This window comes from Oncorhynchus tshawytscha, linkage group LG08 (assembly GCF_018296145.1).
Source record: "Oncorhynchus tshawytscha isolate Ot180627B linkage group LG08, Otsh_v2.0, whole genome shotgun sequence".
Taxonomy (NCBI): domain Eukaryota; kingdom Metazoa; phylum Chordata; class Actinopteri; order Salmoniformes; family Salmonidae; genus Oncorhynchus; species Oncorhynchus tshawytscha.
Genome location: NC_056436.1, coordinates 8,731,873 through 8,738,507, shown reverse-complemented (window position 1 = coordinate 8,738,507; position 6,635 = coordinate 8,731,873).

Below are 6,635 nucleotides of genomic sequence, written 5' to 3'. Positions count from 1 at the left end.
TTGCAGCATCATTATAGACACAGTTAGAAACATGACCTTCTACATGCCATTTGAATACATTCTCTAGCTAATATTTGTTTTCACCCCTTTTACAGCAGGTGTGAGTCTTGGCGAATCAAATACTACAGGCAGAAATACTACAGGCAGAAATACTACAGGCAGAAATACTACAGGCAGAAATACTACAGGCAGAAATACTACAGGCAGAAATACTACAGCCAGAAATACTACAGGCAGAAGTACTACAGGCAGAAATACTACAGGCAGAAATACTACAGGCAGAAATACTACAGGAAGAAATACTACAGGCAGAAATACTACAGGCAGAAATACTACAGGCAGAAATACTACAGGCAGAAATACTACAGGCAGAAGTACTACAGTCAGAAATACTACAGGCAGAAATACTACAGGCAGAAATAATACAGGCAGAAATACTACAGGCAAAAGTACTACAGGCAGAAATACTACAGGCAGAAATACTACATCCAGAAATACTACAGGCAGAAATAATACAGGCAGAAATACTACAGGCAAAAGTACTACAGCCAGAAATACTACAGGCAGAAATACTACAGGCAGAAGTACTACAGGCAGAAATACTACAGGCAGAAATACAGGCAGAAATACAGGCAGAAATACTACAGGAAGAAATACTACAGGCAGAAATACTACAGCCAGAAATACTACAGGCAGAAATACTACAGGCAGAAATACTACAGGCAGAAATACTACAGGCAGAAGTACTACAGGCAGAAATACTACAGGCAGAAATACTACAGGCAGAAGTACTACAGCCAGAAATACTACAGGCAGAAGTACTACAGGCAGAAATACTACAGGCAGAAATACTACAGGCAGAAGTACTACAGGAAGAAATACTACAGGCAGAAATACTACAGGCAGAAATACTACAGGCAGAAATACTACAGGCAGAAATACTACAGGCAGAAATACTACAGGCAGAAGTACTACAGGAAGAAATACTACAGGCAGAAATACTACAGGCAGAAATACTACAGGCAGAAATACTACAGGCAGAAATACTACAGGCAGAAATACTACAGGCAGAAGTACTACAGGCAGAAATACTACAGCCAGAAATACTACAGGCAGAAATACTACAGGCAGAAATACTACAGGCAGAAATACTACAGGCAGAAGTACTACAGGCAGAAATACTACAGCCAGAAATACTACAGGCAGAAATACTACAGCCAGAAATACTACAGGCAGAAGTACTACAGGCAGAAATACTACAGGCAGAAATACTACAGGCAGAAATACTACAGGCAGAAGTACTACAGGCAGAAATACTACAGCCAGAAATACTACAGGCAGAAATACTACAGGCAGAAATACTACAGGCAGAAGTACTACAGGCAGAAATACTACAGGCAGAAATACTACATCCAGAAATACTACAGGCAGAAATACTACAGGCAGAAATACTACAGGCAGAAATACTACAGGCAGAAATACTACAGGCTACAACCTGCCTGAAATGTGCAACAGACTGCAAGGGTGCAGCGGAAGGTTCACTGAGCAGCAGGAATGAAGGGATGAAAGAGGTCATAAATAGTTGGAAGCATCAAAGCCTTTTTTTGGCTCATTGTATATCTAGGTCTTTACTGAAGCCTGTGACAGAAATGCATGTTTTTGTCTTGTACATCTATTTTGTGTTGCAATAAAGGTGTTTATTTAAATGCATATCAGCTTTTACATGGACAGAGGTTCACACAATGCTGTTCCACGATCCAGCTCTAATCGTGTTACACATCATGACAGTAGCCAACAGTAGTACAGACCCTTAGTCTGGAAGATACATGTTGCACCATGGGTAGAATGGTATTATACATATCGGGTTTCTTTTCAAGTGTGGGCAACATCAAAGGTCCTGGTTGATACACTAAATGACCAAAAGTATGTGGACATCTGCTCATCGAACATTCTCATTCCAAAATCATGGCATTAATATGGAGTTAGTCCCCCCTTTTCTGCTGTAACAGCTTCCACTCTTCTGGGAAGGCTTTTCACTAGATGATGGAACGTTGCTGCAGGAACTTGCTTCCATTTAGCCACAAGAACATTAGTGAGGTCGGGCACTGATGTTGGCGATTAGGCCTGGGTCCTCGTCGGCATTAAGGTTAATCTCATTGATCAACGTCTCAACCAAATACTACTCACATTTCCACATGGAATTGATGTGGTGTGCACAGTGGGAGTAACCTTGGGTGGGGTCAGTGAATTGTTCTTGACTTCCTACGGTATGTAGATAAATGTGTGTGCATAGACCACTTCCTGGGTTTGTTTAAAGATAGGAAGCGCCAAAACACAGGAAATCGTGCAAGAGGCCCCTCGAGCCACTGGCCCTCTCCGGCTCTGCAGTCCAATTATTCTGTTCAATCTTTTTTTTTTTTTGCACGTATGAATATGATGTCACTTCCTGGAAACAGTCCACATCCATTACAAATGTTCCGTTAAAAGACTCCTATTATCAAAAGCCTAACAATCAACCCACATTTGGAAACTTGGAAACACTTATCTCCCTCACTAGCTTTAAGCACCAACTGTCAGAGTAGCTCACAGATTACTGCACCTGTACATAGCCCACCTATAATTTAGCCCAAACAACTACCTCTTTCCCTACTGTATTTAATTAATTTATTTATTTTGCTCCTTTGCACCCCATTATTTTTATTTCTACTTTGCACATTCTTCCATTGCAAATCTACCATTCCAGTGTTTTACTTGCTATATTGTATTTACTTTGCCACCATGGCCTATTTCTGCCTTTACCTCCCTTATCTCACCTCACTTGCTCACATCATATATAGACTTGTTTCTACTGTATTATTGACTGTATGTTTGTTTTACTCCATGTGTAACTCTGTGTCGTTGTATCTGTCGAAATGCTTTGCTTTATCTTGGCCAGGTCGCAATTGTAAATGAGAACTTGTTCTCAACTTGCCTACCTGGTTAAATAAAAGTGAAATAAATAAATAAAAATACAATTTAAAGATGCAAATGGAGGTTTAGTTGGTAATATGTCAAAGTTTGAGTTGAATTTTGACTGTCTGGTTCAGACATTAAATTATATATTTATCTTTTCTCTTATAGATGTCCTTCTATGAAATTAAACTGCACAGATAAACCCAGTTTTAGGCAAACAATGTTTTTGCTAGTGGATTTGGGGAGGTGTGCACTTTTTGTGGTACCAGAATTTCTCCCTCCTTTGCCCAGCCCTGATAGAGAGCTCCTGGCCAAGGTAACAGTTTGTGTTAATATGGTGTGGCACCGCCCTCTGCTGGCACAACAGGAGTCTGCAGAGACACAAAACTAATCTCAAATCATTCCTCATGCATAAACTGGTTGGTATATAGTAAACAATATGGTGAAACTTCAACCTAGCCTATCAGAGGGCAAGTTGGCACCATTGCGAGATTGTTTACACCAATCAAATCCTCTCAGATCGCCACAAGCCCCCCCACCCATCCCTTTATCAAAGGTGTAAATTATTTTTGAATAAATTAGCAAACATTTTTTTTAAACAACATGTTTTCCCTTTGTCATTATGGGGTATTGTGTGTAGATGTGTGGAAAAAGTCAAATGTAATATATTTCTAATTCAAGCTGTAACAACAAAATGGGGAATAAATCCAGGGGTGCGAATCCCTTGTGAAGGCTCTGTAAGAGTGGTTGAGTGGGAGTCGGTGCAGAAAGTCTCCTGAGAAGCAGAGAGTCAGTGAACACAGTCTCTAAGGTGCAGGTGACTGTCTGTGGTCTATTGAACAGATGTTCTGGGAACACAGTCTCTAAGGTGCAGGTGATTGTCTGTGGTCTATTGAACTGATGTTCTGGGAACACAGTCTCTAAGGTGCAGGTGATTGTCTGTGGTCTATTGAACAGATGTTCTGGGAACACAGTCTCTAAGGTGCAGGTGACTGTCTGTGGTCTATTGAACTGATGTTCTGGGAACACAGTCTCTAAGGTGCAGGTGATTGTCTGTGGTCTATTGAACTGATGTTCTGGGTTGGGCTGCGGTGGATATGGACGGTTGCACCAGTTTTTCTCCCCGTAAGACACTTGACCCTTCTTCCCCTGGTCTGCTGACACAATCAGGTCCTCAAAAATGAGGAGAGCGCCAGGGTTGGGAGGTTATTTAACAAGAATTATCTGGCTCTGTCTCCACATCAGAATAGTTATTTTGACCAACTGGACAAAACTTGAGAAATGACAGGAGACTAAGTTATTCTGCCCAATAAGCAAACGGTCTTGAACACTGGAATCCCAAAACTAAAAAAACTACACACTAAAGTCTCACTTTTCCCAACACAGTCTCAACTTTTCAAAACTCGCTACTGTATTTAAAATGTATGGACTGGTTTACATTTATAAACAAACCTGTCTCTAAGGCAATGCCACCTTTGTTTTTTTTATGTCCCATTCCTTTGCCCTGTCAGGTGAGTTCAACGACTTCTCTGTCTTTCACATACCGATGTGCAGCTGCATCTGAGGAGTCAGTGTGGTGTATTAGCAGTGGTTATATTAGCAGTGGTTATATGTTACAGTCAGTGTGGTGTATTAGCAGTGGTTATATTAGCAGTGGTTATATGTTACAGTCAGTGTGGTGTATTAGCAGTGGTTATATGTTACAGTCAGTGTGATGTATTAGCAGTGGTTATATGTTACAGTCAGTGTGATGTATTAGCAGTGGTTATATGTTACAGTCAGTGTGATGTATTAGCAGTGGTTATATGTTACAGTCAGTGTGATGTATTAGCAGTGGTTATATGTTACAGTCAGTGTGGTGTATTAGCAGTGGTTATATGTTACAGTCAGTGTGATGTATTAGCAGTGGTTATATTAGCAGTGGTTATATGTTACAGTCAGTGTGGTGTATTAGCAGTGGTTATATGTTACAGTCAGTGTGATGTATTAGCAGTGGTTATATGTTACAGTCAGTGTGGTGTATTAGCAGTGGTTATATGTTACAGTCAGTGTGATGTATTAGCAGTGGTTATATGTTACAGTCAGTGTGATGTATTAGCAGTGGTTATATGTTACAGTCAGTGTGGTGTATTAGCAGTGGTTATATGTTACAGTCAGTGTGATGTATTAGCAGTGGTTATATGTTACAGTCAGTGTGGTGTATTAGCAGTGGTTATATGTTACAGTCAGTGTGATGTATTAGCAGTGCTTATATGTTACAGTCAGTGTGGTGTATTAGCAGTGGTTATATGTTACTGTTACAGTCAGTGTGATGTATTAGCAGTGCTTATATGTTACAGTCAGTGTGGTGTATTAGCAGTGGTTATATGTTACAGTCAGTGTGATGTATTAGCAGTGCTTATATGTTACAGTCAGTGTGGTGTATTAGCAGTGGTTATATGTTACAGTCAGTGGTGGCGACCCATCATTCAGGTCCCCACCTGTTTAGCATGTAATTTTGGCATTAATACCTGTCACATATCAGTTTGCAATCAATTGAAACAATGTAAAAAAAAACATTGAGTTAATAAAGCCGCATACAAACTTGGTCTTTTCTTTTCTTTTTTTTGAGTAAGGCAGCTCCAAAATGCAGGGGTTTCAGTCTAGCTCAGTGCTTTCTGTGGTGGTGGGGCAGTGGAAAATCCAGAGCGTAGGTGTTGGTAATGTTCTCTAGTTGCGCCGTGAATGGCTCAATGTTCTGTCACTCATGGGGACATTACGTCACCTCAAAATCTACGGGTAGAGCTTCAAAATTGAAGTCCCTTGGGTGATGCCATAGAGTTACATTATAAGTGCCCATCCAAGAAGGCTCAATGTCATTGGCCACAGATAAAATGACGTCAAATCACGTTATATCTAATGTAGCTTTAATTGGACTGATCATGTCAACATCATACTTTCAAATTCTTAGCTAGCAAGCTAGTAGTAATCATCATGAATCAAGTCGACAATCTACTGGCAAATCCTTTTCAATCCTTGTCAAATGAAGAGAATAATGAAGATAAATTATAGATAAAATGTATTGGTGCTCATCGGCCATTGGACATAAACATTACACACATTACAACATGTTAGAACTTGCAAATTAAACAATGAGTGATTTGAAAGAAATCAGCGGCTAACTACAAGCATTGCAAAGCAATCAGTCGCCTGCTATTGCTTACCGCCCAAATAGGTCCACAGACGATGCAATCTCAACCACACTGCACACTGCCCTAACCCATCTGGACAAGAGGAATACCTATGTGAGAATGCTGTTCATCGACTACAGCTCGGCATTCAACACCATAGTACCCTCCAAGCTCGTCATCAAGCTCGAGACCCTGGGTCTCGACCCCGCCCTGTGCAACTGGGTACTGGACTTCCTGACGGGCCGCCCCCAGGTGGTGAGGGTAGGCAGTGGTTCTCCTCCCCGCTGATCCTCAACACTGGGGCCCCACAAGGGTGCGTTCTGAGCCGTCTCCTGTACTCCCTGTTCACCCACAACTGCGTGGCCATGCACGCCTCCAACTCAATCATCAAGTTTGCGGACGACACAGTCAGTGGTAGGCTTGATTACCAACAACGACGAGACGGCCTATAGGGAGGAGGTGAGGGCCCTCGGAGTGTGGTGTCAGGAAAATAACCTCACACTCAACGTCAAC